The 25,654-nt window shown below is 47.1% G+C and overlaps 1 long non-coding RNA gene across 1 annotated transcript; it reads left to right on the forward strand.

Moving 5' to 3' along the window:
- The first annotated feature begins 7,233 nt into the window (after positions 1-7,233).
- On the forward strand, positions 7,234-16,018 carry LOC139592388 (uncharacterized). Its single transcript, XR_011680000.1, has 2 exons — positions 7,234-7,823; positions 15,614-16,018. It is a non-coding gene; the product is annotated as an uncharacterized lncRNA (long non-coding RNA).
- The last annotated feature ends 9,636 nt before the right edge of the window (positions 16,019-25,654 follow it).

Here is a 25,654-nt window from a genome sequence, read left to right on the forward strand (position 1 = left end):
AACCACCTCCTCCCTCAGCCCATGATGTGGCAGCCTGAGCACAGGACTGTCCAGCTCAAGGGGACTCATTTTCTTGAACTGAAACTAGTCTTCAACCCTTCCAAAGAGCTTGAGTTTTGCTTGGATATCAACCCATCTCCACCACCACTATTTCCCCAATGTTTCTAACTCACATCTCTGCAACATTACTGCTTAATTAGCCCAAGACTGTGCTTGTCTGAACATTGGTGTTCTGTAAGAGGACATAAAAACAGGAGGTTTTATCTCATTGAGGAAATCTTGTGCAATGCATTTCTCTGTTGAAATCAGAGAAGTTAAGTTTGCTAGACAGCAAAACCAGATAGTCACTCCTAAACACCTGGATACTGTATGTTCAACTTCATCTATGCTGTGCGGTCATTTCTCATACGGGGGGGACTGTGGTGAAGGTTACTGCTGTTCTAGAGACTGGTGTCAATATGTAATAATGTGAGTGGGAATGAAAACTTGGCAAGCTGAGCAGGTTGATCAAGATTATTTCATTTATTTAGTGTAAAAATACAAAACTATAATCAGCCAAATAAAGTAGGTGTCACTAATCCTGCTGTGCAGCGACACTAACATGTTCCTCAGCACTTGAACTCAACACACCTATTCATGTGCCAGTGGCTCCTCCAAGAAAACAACAGGGTATTCTGCACGTCCACCAGTGCCTTGCACAGCAGTTCCTGCCAGTTTATGCTCTTGCTCGAGCATCAGCCTTAAAAGATGAAAGTATGAGATTAAATCCAACAATCTTGCACAATCTTACAGCCATCCAGTGCTAGTCAAATGTAGACCTATTCAGAAAAGTATTTGGGTTTCAGATTTTCCCATTAAATGAGGGGTAATTTGAGAGGTTAAAATATCTGGCAAAAAATTCCAGTGCCCACTTTCCAAGAACAAAATAAATTTCTATGTTTGATCTTTCTGCTAGATTTCTACATGGAGCACAAAGAGACTTAAAACATTGGCTTGAACTTAGTATACCTACAAAGTAAATTATCCAGGTCTAGCATAAAATGTAATTTTAAAACTCAAAAAATATTTGGCATTTGGCATCCTTTATAGCCCAGAGGTTACAGGGAGTTCAGCTTTAACTTTTGACATTAGTGCTTAAGAACTGAGGGAGTTGGAATTGCCTCATGATCTAACAAAGAAACAGGCCTTTATTCTGACAGTAGTTATTTAAGCTAACCTGAGAATATTTATAATGAGGTGCCAAAGGCTGGTCTCTAACAGGCTGCCTGCAGCAAGCATGCCCTGTGCTGAGAGAGTTTGCTGCCTACAGCTGCCTTCACTTTTTTGGTGTGTCCCTGCAAATTGTCCATCTTGGTTTTCCTATTTTTGATCTCATCAGTCCTGGCTGTATCTTACAGCCAGGACTGATGAGATCAAAAATAGGAAAGCTTTCGTTGCTGTATCTTATTCATTAGTAAGGCTATGCTGGAGGTTGAAATCCTCACCTGGAGGACACAAATTAAAGTCTCAATTTTGCCCATTGTTCAGAAACTACGAGTGTCTGGTTCTCATCTTGCTGAGTGCGGAGTCACCCCTGGGGAATTTGCTCCCAAGAGAAGAGAAAGCTGTTTTACAACCCAACTGCTGCTCTGGGTAAAGAAATATTCTCATGATATCTGTTTCCCAGCTTTGGGTGTTTCTCCATCAACAAGCTACAACTTCTCAAGCAAAGCCTTATCTGCATCAGATTTTATTACAGGCAAAGTCCCATCCCTGCCCAAGCACCATGGATGACGTCCCTCCCTACAGGAAGGCAGGGTCATATCTGGTCATCAGGATCAGCATTACTTTCTCTCACCAGCTGTGGGCTCAGGTTGGGAAATCCTAACATATTACTTATGGCTGGAGCTGGTCTCAGTGATGGCAGGAATCTTTGATCTGAGGACAGGAGCTGGAACAGCCCTCAGTCCTGGGGTATCTGATCTGATTTTTCCATCTGAGTACTCAGAGGTCTCTGTCTGAGACAAATTCCTTTGATTTCTGTCCTCATTATCTCTTACTGCAAGTCCAAGCAGACCTTCAGCAGGATTTCAGTGGGATCTGGATGTTGCAGATAGGATGTTTAGTCTGCTCTGAATTCACTATGCCACATCTGCATCCTATTTCTGTTACCTTGACTTTGTGGCTTTGTATTACTGCTCTTCTCCTCAGTACTGGGATTTGTAATCACACCTTTCAATTCCAGTAGTGAAGACAGTCTGTCATTTGACATTCTTCTGCTCTCTGTCAAGGCCCTTATCATAGACTTGAGTGAAATCATACCTTTCTTTTCCCTGAAATATGCCCCCAGTGTGGAGGCTCCTATTTAGTGCTATGTAAAAATGCTTTTCTCTTTGTATGGACATGCTGAAGTCAATATGTTTTCAATCAATATCACCATTTCTAAAAAGCAACAGTTCATGCTGCCAGGAGAAGCTGAAAACCTGAAGAGGCCCCCCTTTCCTTTTCTCCTTCTTTTGTAAATGACTCTGGACTCCAGGGGCCATTTCCTGCCTGTGGAGAGACCTCCCTGCCTCCAGCCAAGGGGATCCTGCTGTTTTACACATCCTCTGTGGCACAGCTTTTCCTCTAGCCCAGATAAGCCCATCTGGACGCTGGCAAACAAGCCAAGGGGCAGCATGTGTGAAGCATGTTTGTACATGCACAGTGTTGCCCCTTGTGCCTGAGTGACTGGGCTGCTCTTGAGTGCTCCCTTCAGTTGGAATGACTCAGAGAAGTTAAAGCTGTCGGTAGTTTTATGCTTTTCTCAGAGAAGAAAATAAACAAAGCTCTGATTACCTGAAGTGAAGAGAAATAAGCAGTTGGAAGGCTTACTTCATCTTGGGCAACCATCATCCCAGGGGATCCCTGAAGTCACAGTACTTTGCATTCTTTCTGAGAGGTGCTTTTCTTCTGGTAGCCCTCCAACATCAGCTGCCTGATCTATCACCTGTTCAGGGGACAAGGAAGGTTGTCATGAAGCCAAATCACTTCAGGCTCTTGCTTCCCCATACTGTTCCCTGTAGCTATCTATACCTGAGGCTGACACAGGGCAGGGAGGAGTGGGATGGGCTGGAAGGCACCACGCTGACCACTGACAGAGAAGCAGGTGAAAATGTGCCCTTTCCCCTGCTCAGGATAACCAGTAAAAACTTGCCATCCTTGTCATCTTTCCTCTTTTATCACCAAAACAAGTAGCCCACAAAAATGGCACATGTATCTTGACAAAATGACGTGCTCCCACTGCCACTTTAAGTAGGCACCACAGAAAGCCATGGCAAAGTAGTTCATGTTCCCAGAGTTCATTTTCACCTTGTTTCCAGGGAGCCCTGTGCTGTGCCTGTGAGTGCTGGAGGCCACAACTGTTTCCTCTGATATACTGTGTCAGAAGCAGTCAGCCCCCTGCCTCACCACGCTTTTTGAGTGAAAACCTATTTGAAAAAATGGCTTCTTGTTTGCCACAGGCCAGGGCTGAGCAGCACTGTGGTACTGGGTTCTGGGCTGCATCCTGTTAGGCATGACCCTGGCCACCTCCTGTGCAGAGGAGGGGAAAAGCATGGCTGAGGCCACATGGGCAGAGCAGGGGCAGCTGGTGGCCCAAGGTGGAAAGCATGGGTGGTTCCTCCAGCACCACCCACTGGAGCAGCCTGATGCCAACCAAGCTCTTTGCTCAGTCTGTTTTAATAGCATGTGGCTCATATTTTCTGTGTTTTTCCTCCTGACATTTTGCTGATGTGTTAATCCACAGCATGGCAGCAAGAAACGTCTGAGATTTCCTGCAGTGCTCTCAGCTCCTGGAACTGGACACCCTGTAATAACCTCCAGGGCCAATGGCCCTCTGCCTCCAGTTCCCAAAAAGGACTTATTTTCCTTGGCATAGCCAACACGTGCAAAACCTCATTCTGAGGTTTTTTTGAAAGAGAAAATAGATGGCAAAGTGCTTAGCTCTTTCAAGGAAGTTTGGAAACGATGGAGAGCAACCATGTGAGCACTGAGTGTGGCTGTCCAGCTTCCAGCACAGAGCTGTAAATCATCTCCTGAATAGCTGTCACAAGCACACCAGGTCCCAACAAAGAAGCTATTTTTCTTTCATCAGGACTGCTCCTTCAGGATACAACAGCACTGCTAGTGCGTTTCACAGGTGCAAGAAACATTTGAAATAGATATCTTTTTTTCCAAGAAATAAGGTTAAGAGCTTGTTTGCTCTGCTTGTTTTTTGTTATACTTCCCCACAGCTGCAGTTTCCTCCACAAGCTGGAAATGATTGCACCAGAGGCAGCAGAGTCTCGGAAAAAACAGGAATATTTCCAGTACTGCAAGCAGGAAGGGAGCATCTCAAACTGTGTCCACCCTGGCTGGACTGGAGAAATATTGAGGTCCCCACACCTGGGTGTGAAGCCCAAATCCAGGAGATGGTCCTTAGCTGTGGAAGCGCAGCCTGTGCCAACATGCAGTCCATGCTTTGTGCACAGTGCTGGAGTTATCCACTCCCTTTCCTGGGGGAAGGAGTCAGTGTCACTGAGGCTGACACCAGCTTGAGTCTCTCTGATGTGGTTTCCTCTCATCTGGGTGCTGGCAGCTCACACTGCCCCTTGCCAGTCACTGTGCCATTCCCCAGGCTCTTCCTTGTGCCCAGCATCTCCACCATCCCTCCTGGCTCTGGTAGGCTGGGAAGGTGATTTCCAATTTCTGTTCTCCTTTGGGAACCAGTATTGCACAGGGGTTAGGCACATCCCTTGGGAGTGCTCTGGGGTACCACTCCCTGCTCGTTCAGTCCTCATGGCATAGCACTGCTGCCAGGGTGGAATATGCCACAGGAATCACCCACAAGTGGTAGACTGGACCAATACTTTCTAAACATGAATTGCAAGCATTGTTACTTTAAAATGTGTGACATGAGCATCTATTAGTAAGACACTGGATGAATAGTAATTAAAGATACATTGCATGAGCCATTAAATGTTTTCCTGCTGATGACACTTGAAGCACATCTGAAGCCAAAGAAACTGAAAGGTAAATGCTGCTCATACCCCAGTGTGAAATATTTTCCTTAGAAAACTCTCTGTGGGTGGCACAGCATTGTTGCCATCAGCCAAAAGGCGAGACTCAAAAGTGCCCTGGAAGCAAGTCAGCACTTCCAAGCCGCCAAAACACTGGACTGAGCAATTCCATCTGTGGGATACTGATCACAGGAGCTTAGAAAAACTCTTCTGAAGAAGAGAAGAGAAGCATCAGTCTCTGAAGCAGGTTTCATGCTGGATAGCCCATAGGCAGAAACTCATGATTACTCATCCAAAGTTGTTTTCTATGTGGCCCTTGTGCAGCTGCTAGTATGTCTTTCCTCAAAACAAGCATTACATGGTTTTATGAAATGTGAAATCACTAATGCTTTACAGCACTCACTTTAAAAGAATACATGGTAAAAGAGAAGCGGATTTTGTCTTCTTCTTTTGAGCCAACACATCAGATTTGATAATTGAGGTGTGGTCTCAAAACAGCCCCTTGTGCTGCAGTTTGCCAAGGCAGAGGCAGTGTTTGCCCAAGTGGGTACCTCCAGCAGCAGCTGGCTCAGGAATGAGGCTTCTGGAAGAAAACTCATTCTTAAAGTGCTATGATGGCCTTGGTATCACAGAAGAGGGTTATGAAACCCCAGCCTTTGCTACTACCCTTGATGTATCTTGTTTGTGCTGTGTCAGACCATTTTCTCCCTGGAGGATGCACCATCCAAACCCCTTGGCATCGTGGCTGAGCCAGGAGGAAACCTGTCACTGAAGGATGCTTTCAGGAACTGCAGGGCTTGGTGATAGGCTTGTTCCTCTCCAGAGGTTTGTTTCCAGTGGCTGTTTCTACATGCCAAGATCAACTCTCTGCTGTTTTGGTTTTGTGCTGGGGAGGCAGATTGCATATGGAGTGATGGCAGCAATGTGGCCATGAAGATAAAGAGAGGGTCTGTATCAAACATAAACAGTGGCCATAAATGCATATATGCATATATTTGAATGCTTCATGAAGTAAAAGATGCTGTAACTAAAACAATATGAGGGATTATTTTTTCCTTAAATAATAGTTTAATAACTATTATTTAGTTATTAAATAGTTATATTTAATAACTAAATAATAGTTATTAAATAAGTTTAGTTATATTTAGGGACAAAGTTTAATATAAAGTATCTCTGTGTACATTCTGAAGTTCAAGTGTGTGTAAGAGCAAACAGTTTATGGTTCCACAAGATTCCCTGCTCCATCTGAACTTAAGTATGAATTCCCTGGCTGTCTGAAATGGGCTGTCTGATGGGAAATCTGACAAGAAAGACCACATATTTAAAGGTTAAACAGCAACAGGAAACTTCTTGGGGAAACTTCAATGGCAGGATGCCTGCTCTGTCAGGATGATAAGATCTGCTCCCGACTCTGTCTGATCCTTTTAGCAAAGCCAGCTCCTGCATAAACACTATAGACTTTGACCAACAGGACCTAGGGAACCCTCTTGCACAAGAATCTATCCCAGTTTTCTGGGGAAAGTAGAGCACAAACACGTTTTCCTCTTCCTTCACAAATTTACAAGCCTGAAGTCTGTTTCTGCAGCTCTGCAGCTTCAGATAAAATGCCTGCGGCAACTTTTTTTTTTTTTTTTTTTTTTTTTTTTTTTTTTTTTTTAATGTATCAAGTGGAAAGGTTAGAACAGATCTAAATAAAAATTAGAAAAACAGAGGTGAAAGGTGACAGAGGGTGATAACTGTCCAGCCAGTGACAACTGGAAGACCCCAGGCCTGAAAATAACCACTGGAACAGGTAGGTAGACTGTAAGGGTATAGAAGCCCAGGGGTTCCTTTGTTTGCTTCCCTCCCTGAAGCCCCCAGGCTGAGCTGTTCCTATTGCTGTAGCAATCAGTTATCTCATGTTTCCCCCCTGCTGAAACCAGACCCCTGACACTCTGCTGCAGGAAATCTGGGCTAGGGAAATTTCCTTAACAATATTTATTTCCACTTCTGAGCGTTCTGTGATTATTGATTCTGTGATTACGATTCGGTCTTTAACGGAGCAAAGATACTCGCCCGGGATACTCGGGTTTATGGGTCAGGTCTCTAACCAGATTAAAAGCACTAATCCAAAGCAAACTCCTCTTCATTCTTCCTGCCGGATCCCCTGTCGGGAGGGAAGGCGCCGTTCCATGCCGACACTAGATGTCAGCCCAAACCCGCCGCAGCTCCTGCTCCGCGCCCCAGCGCCGTCCCGCATCTCCACGGAGGAGCTGCCCGGGAGCCTGGGGATGCGGCAGGAGCCTGCACCTGCACGGAGTGGCCAGGGGGAAGGACAGGTGAGCTCCCGCGGCCTCGCACTAAGTCCCTTTTAAAACAAACACGCATTTATTATACATTTTAAGGCGTGCAGACTCGCACCCGAAGTTGCGGCCCTTGTGCCAGGCGTGGCAGAAGGCGGCTGACACCTCCCGGAGGCCATGAGCGGCCCTTCCCCGCTCCCCGCCCGGGCTGTCCCGGAGGATCTGGCTGCCAGGGAGGGCTGCCAGCTGCCAGCTTTCGTGGCCATGGAGAGGGAAAGCAGCTGCCAGTACTGCCCTGGAGAAACTCTGGGCTTCTGTGGGCCAGAAAGAGCCCCGAGCTGTGGGCTCTCCTGAGCTCAGGCTGATGGGGCACCTTGGGTTTTCCAGCGAGGGAAAGCAGCGGCAGGGAACAGCACTCACCGCGGTACTTTTTGCAAGTAATTTAAAGCTCCAATAGTGTTTTTTTTTCTCCTCACTGCATTGTTGTCCCAGACTGTTTGGCTCACAGACACCAGTTACCAAGGTTAGTGTTGACTGAAAACCCTGAGAGAAAAACAGAAATTGCCCAGTGAAAATGTAGCATTTCCTCATGTTTCCATTCTAGGGACAGAAGCAATTTCCCCTTCCCTTGTTTGGAAAACAGCCTTCCTTCCCCATTTCCCTCTCATTCTCCCAAACTCACTGTCTGGCAGGCCAGCCTGGGAAGGGCTACAGGCTCCAGAGGTGAGATGCCCTTGTGGGATGCAGGGATTAAAGGCTGGCAGTTCATACCTGCTCCTTCACCTCTGTTCCTCTTTTTCACCCTCTGGGTTTTGGTTTTTTTTAATGTGTGAGAGGTTCCCTGCTCAGCACCTGTCTTTCCTTCTGTCCTGTTGTGCAATGAGAGGCATTCAGGAATCACCCAGCTGAGTTGCAGCTCCATAGGGTGCAGTGTACTTCTCATATGCTTGTTTGGGACACCCCTGGCCTGGCAAGGGCTCCCCACAGCAGGGATGAGGTTCCTGCATCTGAACTGGCTGGCACAGGAAGGGCTCAGGCATCCCTGCATCCAGGCCTCCTGCTTCCTTGGTAAATTTGCCCCTCATGGAGACAAACCTAGAGAGACCTTTGAGCTCTTGCACTTTTGAAAACCCCTCCTCTTTCAATGAAGGGATTTTCAGCAAAGCAAATGCAAACAACTCTGGGTCAAAAGAACAAGTATTTAAGGTGCTCCAGCCTGGTATCCTGCAGTAGGTAGCCTGTTCTGTTGGCTTAGCTGCTCGGTAAGATGTGTTTCATTGTCTGAACCACTTCCTTAAAGAACAAATCTAGATGAGTGCTGGATACAACTTGTTCTTGATTACTGCTGGGAGAAAGAAAGAACACAGTAGCACAAACAACCACATGCACTGGTTTGAGCAGTGACTCTTCAGCTACTGCTCCTTGGGTCAGCAGTGGCAAGGCTGAATTGCAGGCAGCCTGTGTGGGAAAGCACGCGTGACGCCGGCCAGAGGGGGGACTTGGACTTCATTGGCTTGACATCATGCCTTTCCATGGCTTGATTTTTTTATTTTTCATTTCCTTTGCGAAGCTCTGCTCCTGGATCCTGGCAACACTTCATTACACAACAACAGTTGCCATGGCCACTGAAGTGCAGGCAGCAAACAGCGCTGCTGCAGGGCTGGCAGGAGCTGCTGCAGGGCTGCAGGAGCTGCTGCAGGGCTGGCAGGAGCTGCTGCAGGGCTGCAGGAGCTGCTGCTGTGGCTTCCCGGGCACACGGAGTCCTGGTGCAGGGGAAGGTGGGTGCATGGGTGTGCAGGTGCATGAATGCACTGCTGCATGAGTGCATGGGGTGGGAGTGCATGGATGCAAGGGCAGGCATCCCACTGGGGGCACAGCACCCCTCTGGTCACTTGCAGGCATGAGCATGCCACAAAGGACCACTAGCTGGGAGCAATCCATGCCTCACAGCAAAGGTGTGATGTGAATGGGCTGAAATATTTTGCATGAGCTCAGTATGGGCATCTGCAACTTCATGCCTGCTTTAGAAATAGGAATGAGTGCTGCAAAGGGAGGGGGTGGAGCTGCAAGGATGCTCGACACACTGCCAGCTCTCTGTGCATGTGCAAGTCATGAAGGTGACAAAGCACAAGGAGGCACTCAGGAGTTCAGGAGGTGGGCTACTCTGAAGAGGCAGCCCACCCCTCCTGTTGGTGCTCTCTCCTGCTGTGCACAGGGCTTGTGAAGGAGCGGGAGAGATCCTCTGAAATTGTTTGGGCTCACTGCTCTGCTGATGCACTGCAGGTAATGCAGCCAAGGAGGACAGCAGGGCCCAGCAGCTGCTGGTCAGGCAGCTGTAGGGAGCAGGTGAAGCCTTGTCCAGTCCATACTGGAGCTGGCAGTCCTCAAAAGAGGGGTTCTGGTGTGGAGCACCACATCAAGGAGTTTGCTCTTATTACCTCACCTCCGTACAGATTTATTGAAAACCCCCACAGAGAAGCTGCTGCTGGGGGTTACTCACAGCAACAAGAAGCCCTTGCTGGGGTAGCTGTGGAAATTGCCAACCACTGTTTCCCCTTCTTCCCTGCACTACTGGAGATATTGGGGCAGGAACAATGGCAGCAGACTGCACTGGCCACCCCAGCTCACCCTAGTTTGGCGTGCCCTTCTAGCCTGGAAGAAGTGAGGATTCAAATCCACCATGCAGGGGGCTGCCAGTGGAGGGGAGGCTGCCCTGCCTGTCTTGTTGCTGCCCCTGGTATAGCTGGGATGCAAGAAAAAGGACTGGTAACTTAAATCAGTGCAGTGAGACCAGTGAGAGTTAATTTTGCAGAGCTCTTTGTTACTCATGGCACATTCATTTTGTTTATATTCTGTTCTATAAAACTAAATAGTTCCTCTCTCAGTGGTTTTACAGTCTCTAAAGAGCTCTAGCACATTGCTCATCCCATTTTACATTTGTTTGCTTGTTTCTCAAGCCAGTTCTTCCAGTGTCTCCTAAATCACGTCTACTGTTGTTTGAATCCCTTCCAGTTTCTTGCCATCTTCTCAGTGCCACAATGAACAAAATATTCGTGGTTCATAGCAATATTCACTTTGACACAGAAACAGGAGCCTTGTGCATCGGAATTTCTGGGCCTCCCCAGTCAAACAGCATAAAGATTAGTGCCTTTGTGGCTATAGTGAGTGTGCCTTTTTAAGCTTTTAACTCACAACAAGTACCTAGGATTTCCTTCAGTTAGATTTTAAATCCTCCCCTCCCCTTCCCCTCCCCCTTCCCCTCCCCCTTCCTTCCCGCCCATTCTTTTTCCGGAATCCAGGAGTTGCACTTGTTTTGAGTTGAGAACCCACAAAGGCAAAGCTTTAGGCCTTAGCTCATTTTCTGTTCTGCCATTCCTGATCTCTGCAGCATGATCCCTTACTTGAGCAGTGGTATTGTGCTCTGCAGTCTCTTAAATGTAACACTTTTTCATGGCTTCAGCCATACAGTGCCCTGAAATCTATCTCTGACCTCTGTGGTTCAAAATTCCATATGGACCTTTCAGTTGTTCTGGAGTCAGATGGGGTCCTGGTTTGTTACATTTCACATTTATTTTGCTGTCAGAGTCCCAAGAGAAGCTGTGCCCCCTACAAAATCCTGAGCAAGCCACTCTTTTGACATGTGTTCAATCACATTTTGCTCTTCTCTGATATCCTTAACATAATGTTCACAAAAATCATCCTAGCTGATCTTACCATTCACCATTAATTCCTGGAAACTGTGAAAATAATTTTTTCTTTTAATCCAAGAGTGAGAATTCTCACCCAACTTTCTGCCTAATGACATGTCCCATTGTGTGTGAGAAACCTGCTTCAGAGCAAGAGAGCCTGGGGCAGGCTCCTGGTCACTGCAGCCCCTCTTCTGGGAGCATGAAACACAAGCCTTCAGATGTCACTGCTCTTCCTTCAGGCACCTAGGTCATATTCTCAGCTGCAGATGAAGCTCCTCAGCCACACCAACCTCCACGAGGCAGTGTCAGCTTTTGGCACACTTTGGGGCAGGGAAAGGCTGACCCATCAGAGACAGCAGCTTGGAGCAGTCCCTTCAAGACACACTGGGCAAAGGCTCCAGATTTTGCTTGTCTGGTAGTCTTGGGTTTCATAGCTGTTACAGGACCAGGCAGAATTCTCTGTAAATGTTACTGTTTGCTGTGTCTAATTTATTTCACAGCAAATAAAAGTGCACATGACAGTTATCCATTCCCTCAGAGAGTAATGTTGATTCTTAAGCCTTCCCCTCACTTAGCCAAGACTTTTCCCCTCTGCTGCTCTAAGTGTGACATTTTTCTCTGAGGTAGTTGACTTTACAGCTCTGTTGGCTAACCTTGGTGAAAACCTTTTCCCAGAAGTTTGATGATGATTCACTGCCATTATCCAGAGCACAGATTCTCCTGTTTAAGCAACTCACACAATTTCTGTCAGCAGCATGTCTGAACACCAAAAATTGCCAAGTGATGACAAGCCCAAGAAGGGCTGGTGTTGGCAGAGCAAAGTTTTTTCCTGTCATGTTGAGGTTACAGATATTTTAGTGTGTCTGTTGTGGATGCACAGCTGTAGGTCCCCTCAGGAAGCACCTTTTCTCCCCAGTAAGATCATATCAGAGAGAAGTATCAATCTGAATAACAGAGAAAATATTAAAGCTGGATTGCAGAGTGGGCTGTTGAAAGAAGCCTCAAGTGAATGTCTGTGATTGTGTTCAGGTCCTGCAGCCTTCTGCTCTTGTTTCCTCCTGTCTTCAGCTCTGCAAGTGAAAGCGAGGTTCAGTGCAAACTTTGGACACTTTGTTCCACATTTAGCTTCACATGTAGGTGGGGAAAGGGCCAAGGCTGAATTTTTTCTCTGCTAGTCTCTATAAACAACCTGAACATCTTGCAGCTGTCAGAGCTCAGACCATCACATCTCATAAACCATCTGCAAACCTCTATGTGATATGGAAGATTGAAAGAACAGGCGGTGCCTGTGACTTGTTCTCATTAAAACATCTAATTCAAGTCAGTCTGATGCAAAGTTCAGTTTTTCCAAAGTGTGTACTGGCTTTGGTGTATGCCAGTGGGTCATGGGGTGGTCTCACACTCACCTGGCAAAACAAGTACTCTCTGATAACCTTCCCATGGGACATGCACTGCAAGAATGATCTTAACACTCTCAGCCTGCTAGGGAACAGTAAGGCAACCTTGGGCTATGGGACAGTAACTGGGTTTCTGCAAAAGTTTGAGCAGCACATGCTGAAAATAGAAATGGTAAAAATGCTTTGGTGGAGAGGGGGATGGAAATGCACCCACCTCAGGGCAGCCATACCTGATTCTTCCTTACACCTCATCTGAGGACTCCTGTGGAGGAGTTGTTGCTGCTGGGGCTGTCTCTGCTCATCAGTGTCACATTCATTTCTGTATACTCTGGTCCAGGCTGTGGCACACCTACTTTGCATCTAAATCCACTTTGTCAAAGAGCTTGCAGTAGTGGAGAGCCCAGTGTTTCTTCTTCCCTCTACCCTTTTGTTAGAGATAAATTTCAGTTCCAGAATATAGACAAGACAACACCCCAGCAGCAGCTTCACTGGCACCCTTCAGAGTATCTGCAGAAACTAGCTAGAAAAGGTTGCTCAGTTCATGTTGTACTGAGCAAAGCTCTTGCCTCCATGACTGTCACAGCCAGACTCAGACACACCTCAGGGGATGGGAAGCTTGGGCTGGCAACAAGAAACCTATTTTTAAACTGTCTCTGCTGCATAAAGTAATATGAGATTAAACTGCATGATGGTTACTCCCTAATTGCTTGGAGTGATGCCACAGGAGGCCACGGGGTGGTGGCACTGGGGTGTTCTGCCACCCCTGCATCCACCCAAGGGCTGCGGGAGCTCCATCGCCCCTGCGCTTTCCGTGCTGACGGTCAGACTTTCAGGGCCTGCCCAAGAGCAGGTTTTTCACTTTCTCAGGCATGCAGTGACTTCTCAGCAGGGTTTTCTGCATGGCTTGTACTTTCTAAGAAAGGAGCTGAAGCGAAGCCCAAGAGTGAAGAAGCAGCTCTGCTCACTGGCCCCAGGGACAGCACACGCCCGGAAAAAATCCCTGCAGATCAGATAGAGATGTAAAACCCCATCAAACCACTTGAGAGAGGGAGTGAGAGATTTTTTACACTATCAACTTGGATGAGATCTCTTTTAAACTTAGCTGAAATGAAAGGAGGGTGGGGAGTTTTTGTATTGCTACTGGAAGCATTTTTCAGTCTGCCCTAAAAATGACATGAAACTCCAACCTCAAAGTAGTTTATTTACAGGTTTGGGTTTAAAGAAATCTCTGTGTGAGGGGGAAAGGTTGTTCCTCAGCCAGCAGGCAGAACTGGCGCTGGGGGTTGGCTGATGGTTCTGGCTCCTTAGGTATGAATTAGGCGGGATTGCTGTTGGTAACTAGAGCCAAGAGTAAATATTTGGGTGAGGGAGCTATAACTAGGCATGCCATCTAACCAATCATAAGCTGGGTCTGGACAACAGAAAATAAGAGATTTGGTGTCTATCTTCCCATGAATGCCAGGGGCATATAACTGCTTTTTAAAATGAAGAGATGGTATAACTGCTTAATGAAGAGATGGTATAACTGCTTTAAAAATGTATAAAAAGTCAATATGTGGCAGCATGCTTGGAAAGCTAAAGATGGGGTAAGGCAGGGTCTTATGGTGGTATGACCTTTCATAGAACTAATAATAAAATTGGGGTTTTGGACTGACATACTCTAATGTCTATACCAACTAAAGGGTAAATGCTCCAGGATAATGACTGGACCTGATGAAAACATAAACTTTCATTTAAATGGAGGTAAAGCTGTGTAAGAACATGGCCCCAGGGCCCTCAGCTGAGCACACCAGATGAAGCAGGTGCTGCCCCAAAATTGTGGGGTTGGACTGACACCATGCTCACAGAGGCACCATCATCCCTGCTATGCTTGGCTGCCTATGTCTTTCTGTGTTCATGTGTTTACATTTCTATTTAAATTTATCTGTAAGTCTGATTTTTCTGGAGTTTTAACATACTTTGTTTTGATAGATAATTGCTAGTCATGTAATATATTTTACTTTTGGGGTTTATTAATCTGCTTCCAGCTATAATTCCATCTTAGCCTAGTTTTGTCTCAGAAATAGGAAATGTTTTCTTATTCCTAGAGCAACAGATGTGAATATCATCCTAAGGATGGGAAGCTTATCAAGTGCCCAGTACAGTATTTTTCAATGATATTTCAAGAAACTCTTTATCCTGAGTCTCTCTGACAGGAGACATTGGTTTTTGATCCCTGGATCACAATGAAGTTTTACTGTATGGAAGCTGTGGGGGAGCATGCCATAGTTTTCATTTATTTTCCCATGGAAATTGTAAATCTGTGCATCTTTCATGGCTTAGTCATATGCATTACAGAACAATGCTTGTGGTTGTCCCATTTTTTTTCCTTTGCAATCCGTAAAAAAAGGTTACCTCTTTTGATCAAAACTGGTTTTGACCGCATCTGGAACATGCAGTGATGAAACAAGAAGAAATATCAGGGTCCTTTTCACACTGGAGCAGAGTTGGCAAGTGCCTGGTGATACCTGTGAGGTCACTGGTCCCTGCTAACATGTTCTCTTCCTAGAGTTTGATAGGATTGCAAGCTAGATTTGCACTAGAGTTGATGCTAAAAACTTCCTGACCTGCCATTCAACCTTACCACCCACCCACTTTTGAAAGTCCCACTGGGTGTGAGCTCCCACTATGCTGCTCTCAGCCTTCAGAACTGAAAATTATATGAACCATTCATCTGAAGATCAGGCCCACACTTCTCCTGTGCCAGAGTTTTGTGAGTGATGCAGGCACTGAGGAATAGTCAAGGTGCTGTTTCTTTTTTGGGCTAAGCTAAGTATGTGATATGTCATACTAACCACAGTGGGTGTAGAAAGCTGCTCCTACTTTCATCCAACGCTTCCCTAGTAACTCAGAAGCTGAGACTTTCATACTTTTTGCTAAATTTCACTCTAGAGATAGTCTGAGATTTCCCTCCGCATCAGAAGACACCAAGAGAATGTTTCATATAATGCCAGCTGGTAATTAATACAGATTAGTGACAGGAAATATGGAGCTGAAAATGTTGCACTGAATTAAGCCATGCCTCCAAAGACTGTAGCATAGGAACTGCTCACTGTGAGGTTAGGAAGTTCAACAAACTTTGTTAAAAACAGTCTCTTTTATTTAACTTTTGCTTCTTCTCTCAGTTTTGGGCTGATGTGATTCCAAAGAGAAGTTCCTGTTTCTCTTCTCTCCTCCCTTCCATCCAGCAGGCCTGGGCAGTTGCTGCAGGAGGGGAAGGAGGGCGAGCAGGCTGTGCCCAGGCAGGCCTGGCACTGAGCAATTCCAGCCATGGGGTGCTGAGAGGGAACCAAGCCCTGCTCCTCAGCCTGTGCTGGCCTTGCCCCAAGGGTCACTGTCAGCAGACAGCCTGGGAATAGCTGCTGCTCCTTCCCAAGGCCACACAGAGCACCCATCTGGGCACAGACACCATGGACACCCTGGCTCAGCACACACACAAACCACTGCCACAGAAGGTGAGGATGGGTAGTGGGACCTCTCCCCACGTTTGGGAGTAATTCCTGTGTGATGAAGCAGCATTTCATCCACAACTGCTCTGAAATGGTCAAAGTATTGGTTGGGCAGTGAGATGAAATAAATCTCTGGTTAAAACTCATCACCTGTCTTTATTTCTTTGAAAAGCTGTGAATAAGAAGAAAAAAAAATTGTATTCTGCCAGGTTTGTGGAGAAGGAGGTGGCATAGCAGTTAGTAAATCCTGCTCAAAAGCTTCTCAACCCAGTGGCCACTTTCACTCAAGTAGGAAAGAAAGGGTAACCAAAGAAAAGGACAGAGAAACAAGTCAGTATTACCCTCCTCTCCTCTCCTCTCCTCTCCTCTCCTCTCCTCTCCTCTCCTCTCCTCTCCTCTCCTCTCCTCTCCTCTCCTCTCCTCTCCTCTCCTCTCCTCTCCTCTCCTCTCCTCTCCTCTCCTCTCCTCTCCTCTCCTCTCCTCTCCTCTCCTCTCCTCTCCTCTCCTCTCCTCTCCTCTCCTCTCCTCTCCTCTCCTCTCCTCTCCTCTCCTCTCCTCTCCTCTCCTCTCCTCTCCTCTCCTCTCCTCTCCTCTCCTCTCCTCCCCTTTCCCATCCCATTCAAGTCTAGACTTTTGGATAAAGCTTGTGAGACTCCCCAAGTACAGGGTGCCATGTCCAGCCATGACTGACAGTGACACTTGTTTCCAGGCCCATTTTGTCACCATAGAAATTTCTCTTTTATCTCTCTTTTCTACCAGGCAGTAAAAGGTGAGGAGAGCCTGCTGCCCTTCACAGGGCAGGGACAGCCTGTGTGCAGGGACATGAGGGCACAGGCACGAGCTGTGCCCCTGTCCCCCTGGGCTGCCAGGGGAAGGGGCTGCTCCTGCTGCCACCCTGCAGGCTGGGGGATGTCAGAACCCAGGACATCCCTCTGGCTGTCCAGAATGGCCAAGACCCCTCCAGGGGGCTCAGAAGCCCTGGCACGGAGCCCAAAACACCTGTGGGTTTGATTATGATCCCTGGAGCAAGTTACCAACCTTATATGAAGGTCAGCAAGCCACAACAGTTTAGGTAGAATGATAGTGAAGTTATCACAAGGTGAAAAAGTAGATTTTGGGGTTTCTAGAATGGGGGTTCAGGGGACAAGATGGAGGGATCTGGGTGTGTCCAGCTTTTCTCCTTCTTCTTGGCCTCCATCTTCTGCTGTGATGTTGGCACTCACAGATTGGTTTAGAGTAGAAGCTCACTGTCTAACATAGGTGATAGGTGTTGGAAAGTAATTGTAAACATTGTAAATGTAGTTTTTAGTATAAAGACATAACACTGCCCCAGGGGCAGGCTGAGTGCCTGGAACTGTCCTGCTGGACCTCAGCAGGGCTGGAAAAAATTTTTATAGATAAGATACAATAAACAACCTTGAGACTGAGAACTGAAGAGGTCTGACTCTTTCTTCAAGTGCTTGGGGTGGGAAAAGAGACTTTTAATATCCTCGGGGTCATGGTGACCAGCAAAAGATCCTGAGGAGAGGGGTGCTCAGCACACACAGCTCTGCTGAAGGCTTTCTGAAGGCTTTCTGAATCAGGCAAAGTGGGGCTGAGCTATGGCCCAGTGTTCCTGCAATTCCCCCTCATGGCAAAAACAAATCCTTTCTAAGCACCTGCCTCCTCTTTGAAAGAAAGTAACACTCCTCAGTGAAAACCAGAGAGCGGTCTGAAAAAATGCTTTTTGAAAAACCTCAAATATAGGTTTGTTGATTGCACACAATGGGCTATTTTCTTTGCATAGGTGGAAATAGAGATGTACAAGACATTTGCATGCACTGTCTCTTTGCAGAGGGCCCTAGCCCATGGTCAGGCAGGGAGCACAGTGGCAGGGAGCTCCAGAATGCTTCCAGAACAGCAGGGATGGGTTACACAGTGGCTGTGTGTAACCCATCTGGGAAATGTGAACATATAGGGCATGTCATCACTTTCCTAGCCTGTACATCTGACAAAATCAGAATGCTTGTTTGATGGTTGAATTGTCAGGCAATTGCTCTGAAGCAGTTGAAGAGCAGTGCTTTTTTACACAATGTATATCTGGATGAAGAAACTCATTGTCAGGGAACATCAGAGTGCCCATTTGTGCAAAGTGTGTCCATTGGGATTAAATAATCAGTCGGATACAACCTCCAGTTCACAAACTCTTCAAAATGCTGATTAGCAAATGGCAGGGGGATTTACCAAGGACAAATTCACTCTGGCAAGGCATATTCACTTGCCCTGGCTCCAATAATCTTGTCCAAATACTTATCCAAAATCTTGGGGACAGGATACCGGTCCATTCAGGCCAGCAATCTGACGCACATCCCTGTCCTCCTGTTGTAAAAGCTACGGCATGGCTGTAATAATTAATCAGCTGGAAACAGCCCAAGCCCAAAGAACAATGTCATGGCACTGAGTACATATTTACTCAGTCAGGGAAAGCAATGAAAAAAGGAGTTTGACTCCAAGCACAGCAGAAACACCTACCAGAGATTCACAAAAGCAGAATGAGGGTGTGGTGTCAGTGGAAGATACGGTTGGACTTTTGCAAAACTGCAGCCCAATTGTGACAAAAATGGAGTTGAGCTCAATGTTGTTGGGCAGGACTGCCCATCTGACAGTAACTGCACCCATATTTGCAGGAGACAACCAGTTTGGCAGGATTTTAAATAGAAATGGGGTCAAAGCAGAATAATGTTTCATTTTTTAAAGAGTTTCTGAAGTATTTATATTGGGTTTTTTTGTAAGCCTGAAGGTAGACAGCTTGGGAACAAGGTGGGCAGGCTCTTCCCTGGATCCTGGGAAGCAGAGGTGATAGGCAGTGTGGGGTTCCCACTGCAGAAACAATCAAGTGTGAGTTTTCAGGGCAGCACTGCAGCAGAAGCAGCTACAGGAATGTTCTGGATGCATAAGAAGGTGTGCAGATTGTCAGCTGAAGGACCTTACTGCCTGAACACAGGACTCTGTACTTTGTGAAAGGTGCTGCTGCTACAATAAGGAGCATGTAAAAGATCTTCAGATGAAGCTGAAGGTCATGGACACTACTAAGAGTAAGGTCTTCATCAATTTGGCCTCTGCCAAAAATCCAGAACTGCCCTCAACCAATGCATATAAATTTTATTAGGCAGATAAAATTCTCAGCATAAATTTGGCACAAACTTTTCTTCAAGAGCATGATTTACCCTCCCAAAAAAGAGGGTCCCCACTCTTTCCAAACTGACACAGCATCCAGAAGGGTAACCTGAGCTTTGGCCAAGCAGACCTGGTTTGCTGCAAGGAGAGGTGTCTAGGAAAAATGCAATTGGCTTGTGAGTTACAGCAGTTCCCACAGCCTCTGGACATCAGGGTATGGCCATCTAGGCCCTGCACCCCAGATGCAGAGGCACCCCAGCATCTGAGCTGATGTGGGGATATCCTGGAGGATATCCTGGAGGATATGATTGCTGTCTCTGTCCTAACAAGGAACTTGAGGGGTCACTTAGTGCATATTAAGGGACATACAACATGACAGCTGGCATAGCTCTAAGGGACAAACCATGTTCTTGTCTCCAGATCAACAAAAGCCATTGGAAAAATTGACAGAGGTGCTGGGCAGGATGCTCCTCCTGTTGTAAAGCTATGGCTGTAATAATTAACCAGCTGGAAGATCCCATGACAGCCGTTCCCTAGAAACCCTCAAGCACACTTTTCCTCCATGCTTGGTCTCCAGCTGGGTACAGATTTATCTGGGGGCTTTGGGGTTGTACCTGATGACCTGAAAGCCATACCTGACACCTTCACCTCTTCCACTGGGGGCAGGTGGCTTGGGACAGGCAGCTTGCTCTTCCTCACACCACTCTTTGAAGCTGAAGCCTATCTTCATAACAACTTACTTCAAGTTAGCACATTTAGAAACATCCAAAGGAGGACCAAAATAACCCAGGCAGCTTCATGCCTGCTGAAACCAGGCTTTCTTTTGTAAGGTAGTAGAATGGCTTGGCATTGTGTGCCATTTAGCACAGGAGAAAAAGAAGCAGCTCTTGTCTGGAGGGTGCCAGCCACTGTTGGACAGCATGCATCTGGTCACAGGCACCGCTCCCGGCGCGCTGCTGGGGAGGTCTGTGCTGCTGCCAAGGGAAAGGAAGCCAATGCACATCCTGCTGCCTCACCTGAAGTGACCCAGCTGGGACATTGTTTCAGCTTGGCAGGACTGTGGTGATTATATGCACAGAGAGTGAGAGGGGCAGCAACTCTGATGAAGGGGGCTTGGATACCGCTGTCCTGCACCTGAGTGCTCTGAGTCCCACAGGGCAGCGAGAAGCTTCTTTACACAAGAAGATGGTGTTTGGTTAAGTAAAGCATCTGAATAAAAATCACATCACCCTGACTTACTGGGATGGATGTTCCTTTAGTTAATCCCTTTTTTTCCCTTCATCGAGGCTATGTTACCACAAATTAGCATTTGCTGCAGTCAAAGTGGATCAGTGGGATAGGATGATTTGTCCCTGCAGCTAAACCTGCAGTGAACTTGATTTATTATCATCTGTCTGCTTTTAAGGACCTTGTTCAGATGGAAACTTAAGAGATTTAAGTAAAACTATTTAGAACCCAGTTAACCAGATTTCCATGAATAAATGCAGACTTGCTGTAAATGTAATTCCTTACTATTTATGCTGCTCTGGTTTTGATTTTCTTCTATCCCATCTGGAATCTGAAAGTATAAAACCATAAAATGAACAAGCTCAGGTGAGGATAGCTTCAGCAGAAGTGGCCACTTGGCTGTGTGATGGAAGCCCTGCTGTCCCAGTGTCGTGAGCTCCCCAGCTCACAGCTGCCAGTTGCTGTGCCAGGTGTGAGGACATTGACTCCAGCTGTGGCAGGAGCTGGCTGGGACATTTGGGGGCATTCCCCAGGGGAGGGTGTACTCAGCCTGACACAGGGCATGCAGGTGCCCAGGCAGACTCCCCCAAACAGCTGAGGGGCCAGGCATGGCAGAGTGGGTTGTTCATCTCTAGGTAACTGATTCTAAGCTGATATTTCTTTTTTTTTTTTTTTCTTTCAGAAAGGTTGCACTTATATTTTAGTCATAGAATCATTTACTCCTAGATCATCAAGTACAACCTTTAACCTAACACTGCCAGGCCCACCATTTAACAACATCTCTAAGTGCCACATCTACACACAATTCAATTTAGAAGTATTCATTCTGTTGGAAAGGCCTTGAAGGGAAGCTGTGAGGAGTGGCTGAGGTCACTTGGTCTGTTCAGCTGGAGACTGAGGGGAGACCTTACCATGGTCTACAGCTTCCTTGTGAGGGGAAGCAGAGTCAGGCAGTGATGTCTTCTCTGTGGTGACCAGTGACAGGACTAACAGGAGGGGCAGGAAGCTGTGTCAGGGAAGGTTTACATTGAATATCAGGTTCTTCATATCAGGTTCTTCACCTAAAAGGTGGTTTGGCACTGGAACAGGATCTCCAGGGAAGTGATCACAGCACCAACCTGACAGAGTTCAAGAAGTGTTTGGACGATGCTCTCAGGCACATGGTGTGACTCTTGGGGTTGTCCTGTGCAGGGCCAGGAGTTGGATTTTGGTGGGTCCCTTCAACCTCAGGAGATTCTATTACTCTACAGAATTAATTTTATATCATTCATTGTAGAAGAACCCTTTGAAATGCTCATGAAGATGTCTTGTATCAGATTTGGCCATGTCCATCATTTACATTTTCCCTGTAAATTTTCCACTACCAATAAACATCAAATGCTCACAAAGTCTCTGTGATACCAAGAAACTTGTGTCTCCAAACAGGAGTAGCAATATTCTCCCAAAATGCACTAAGCCATGGCACTGTAAGGCCTTCCAGCAAAACAGGAATTATCTCATTTTCTCCAGCAAAGTATGGCAAATGCCAAAGGAAGCTGCAAAAAGTTCAAACACAAGGATGAGTCACGCCGCGTGTGCTGGGGCAGCGGAAGCCTTGGGGAAATGGCTTTTAGGGAAAGCCACCTTGAATGGCCTCACCTGCAGGGCCTCTGTCCTGGGCCAGCAGGGATGTGGCTGTGCACAGTGGGGTACCACAGCACCCCAAGGGAAGGTGCAGCACCCCAAAGGCATCCCTGGGGCTGTGAGGGTGGTGGGTGGGTGCACAGCCCCCAGCTGGTGCTCCGTGAGCAGCATTGGGAGGAGCAGGGCAGTGGTTTGGGGCAGGGAAAGCCCCACACTGGTGAGTTCACCTCAGGGCTGCCCCATGCCATGTTTTATGCAATCTCTGTGAATTGGTTTATCCTCTTCCATCACGTGGCTGTCCACTGGAGGGAAAAAGGCTTTGGTGGCACAGTGGGCAATTCTGGTTCCAAATCCAAAACACAGCCTCCTCCTAGTACTGTGAAGAAAATAAACTCTACCCCAGCTGAAACCAGCACATTCTCCACTCCTTATCCCTCACCATTTATGTCATGCTTAGGTCCCACGGTACCCAATAAATCCTAATTAACCATCACCCCCTTCCCATCCTTTGAAAGATATACAGATATCATTCCCTTGGGACCACCCCTGCAAAATGCCCATGAAATGTCCATAAAGTGTCCATAGAATGTCCATTTAAGTTCATTTAGTGCAAGACTTTGGCCTCAGCCAAAACCAGCACACTGCCCCAAGGGTGGTACAGGATGGAAGTGTTCCCTACAGATGCCCAGAGCATTGCTGGAGGCTGCTTAGGAGAGGATGAAAGCACCAAGTCAAACTCTGGGGAAAACTGGAGGGTGGGGTGGGGGGGGGTTGGCAGGGCCCTACAGACTGATGGGGGAAGAGGGCAGGAAGGCAGCCAGGGAGGAGGGACAAAGGAGAACCAGACTGGAAAGGATATGAGACAGACTCCACAGTGCACGTGTGACACTGCTGAAACCTGGCTAAGGAACCAAAGATGTGACAGGAAAACAAATGGAAAACAAAAATGAAGGCAGGAGGAGCTGGGCTGGGCTGTGGCAGCCCCACAAATAAATACCCCGATGGCTGAGTGTGCACACAAGGGCCATGACCACCTGGAAGCTTGGCACAGCCTCTGGGGGCACTGAGACTGACCCCACCCCAGGCACCAAAACACACTTTAACAGCCATCAGCTCTTCAGGGCTTGCACCAGAAACAAGCCCACACCCCTGTTTATATCTCTGTATTTTCTTGCCCTCAAGAGAACTGTATTCAGAAAAGTATCTCAGCTGCTGGATCTGACAGACCTGTGCCTTGTCATGTGCAACACGAACAAAAAGTGGCCTTTAAAATATTACAGTGGCTTGTGTGACAGTAATTTTTAAAGTTCTTAAAAAAAAAAAGGGAGGGGGGGAGCAGGAAAAAAAAAAAGAAATTGCCCGAGAGTAAAAATACAACCGAAAACTGAAACTTAACACCAGTGACTGTGAGAGATAACATCTCTAAAGGGGCACAGAGCAGCCGCCCAACTTCCTGCTGCTCCCCCACCTTTCAGGGCACAAACTGTCAGGGGTTAATAATGCAGCACCTTGGCAAATCCCCATCCTGCTACCTGGGTTTGGACATCTTAAAAGTTCACCTTTTCCTAAGAAACAGTCTGGAGAAACATATACAAAGGCACTGACTTTAAAGAGCAGGATGAGGTGTATAAATCAGCTGAGAAACCACACCTCAAGAGAGCAGAGGGAATGAAGGAAGGCACCATCAGGTGCTCTCCAGAGAACAGCTATGGATCAGAGGTCTGAGAGAGGTGCTCCTTACAAAACTAAAATAAATTCAGTGACTCAGATTCCTCTCCACTGTCTCTACACCAGTATTAGCTTGAATAAAACAAGGAGCTATTTCCACTCCAAAATTAGCTCTGAACACAAATTCACCAAGAAGGTTGGGCAGTGCTTGAGTTGCAGTGGTGAGAAGCTTGGCAATGCACCTTTTATCTGCTGCTGAATTATTTTGACCATGGGTGTGTAATTGAGAGCAGAACTAGCCCAAAGGAGCTACCTATCATCAGCTACTCATCAAAAAGTAATACACCAAACTTTGATAGGGCTTTCTGTGCCTTTGCTGAGTTATTTAAAGCTGCCACACACAGAGGAAAAGCTCATTTGAAAAGCTGTAATGTACCATAGCTGAATTTCATGCATCCCAAGCCTTTGTGCAACTGCCTTTGCCTCCTCAGAAAGTCTGGGGTCTTGGGCAAAGCACTATTTGTGGTCCCCATGGTTTCCTTCCTCCCCACTACTATTTTCATTATTGTTGACAGAAACATTGTGCACCTGCTGCTGTTACTGCAGAGGTGGAAATCCCCCTCAAAGCACTCACCAGAAAGGTCATTGAGCTGTTTCTTCTGCTGTAGCATCAGCAGGGAGACAGTGCACCCTCTCTGGCTTAAGAAAACACCCACATATGTGCCAGCAGTCCCCTCACTAGCCCCTTGTAATAAATCCAGTTGACAAAAGTAATTGACAGACTGCAAAAGCAGCAGGAATGAAGCCAGCTTGGCCTGCCACCTGCACTACCAAGTGGGATGATGGCAGAGGGGCACAGGGGCAGGGAGTGTTCCCCTGAGACTAAGGGAAACATCTAAGGAAGTGAGATGGGTGTCCCAAGCATGGGCAGTGCCTTGGCCACCACGTAGCTGCACAGGGAGAGCCTGGCCCTTCCCTCCCTCCCAGCCTCCCATCAGAGATTCCTGCAGGCCTGTTGGCTGAGCACATCACAGCATTGCACAAGATTAACTTGGTATTGCTGGTAGTGCTAATGGACAGGCACCTGGCTCCCAGTGTTTCAGAGCTGAACTGGCAGGTCAAAGAGCAGTTTAACTGCTGTGAAAGGCTGGATGGCTTTCATGACTTTGTGCAAGCACGGGTAACAAACACCACTGACCCCTGGATTTCAGAATGAATGTCTGATGTCCCAGCCCAGAGAAATCCTCTGTTGCATTCCATCACCCCACAGTGCATTTGGTCTGAGCATGCTGCAGAGGTGTCACTGTCTCTGCAAGGTGTGTGCTGTCTTTGATGGATCAGTTATGGATGCATACTGTAACTGCCATGCTTGCATAGCTCCTGGAAATGTTTCAAACATACAAGCCCCGGGAAGAGGGGGCTTTGCCAAGCACACACACTGCTCCCAGAGCTGGGGAGGGGCGGCGTGTGTGTCTCCTATGGCTCACTTCTGGAGCGGGCTGGGGGTCAGTGGTTTTGCAACTCAGCTGCCCTCCTTGCAGGATCTAGAGGAGACCAAGCCAGGTTGCCTGGCATCTGCATGCTGGTGTCAACTCTCCAGGGAATGACCAAAGTGGAGCTGTGACCTCTTAACTTCCTTCAGCTATGTCAAAGTTAACTCATGGGTTAAGCTGAGGGTGCCTGCCTTTCCCTGCTGCCTACTCCTGAGTTTCAGATAGGTGATGCTAAGAGCAGCAAATCCTTCTCCTGGCAAGTGGTAGCTCTTACTTTGCAAACAAGCATTTGTATACCCCAGGGAGACCCCTGGACAACCATCTTCTTCCCCCAGTGACCAGCCAGGCTTACTGAGGGCAGGTCAGGCAGGACACACAGAAAAGACAGCTCAGCCCTCACTCTGCTCTGGCAGCCCTGTTGGGGGTCAGGCTCTATGTAGGCAGCTGAATCAGCCTTAGAAACAAAGAAACTGGAAAGGTAAATGAATGACCAAATGAAAAGGACAGTTTACACAGTTTACATACATAATTTTAACCCTTGCAAGTTTTTAGATCCATTCCAAATACAGCTTGGACATTCCTCTTACTCCCAACTCTCTAACCAAAGCACTAA

Source organism: Agelaius tricolor, unplaced genomic scaffold, assembly GCF_023055355.1.
Source record: "Agelaius tricolor isolate 1412-34295 unplaced genomic scaffold, bAgeTri1.0.p SCAF_8, whole genome shotgun sequence".
NCBI lineage: Eukaryota > Metazoa > Chordata > Aves > Passeriformes > Icteridae > Agelaius > Agelaius tricolor.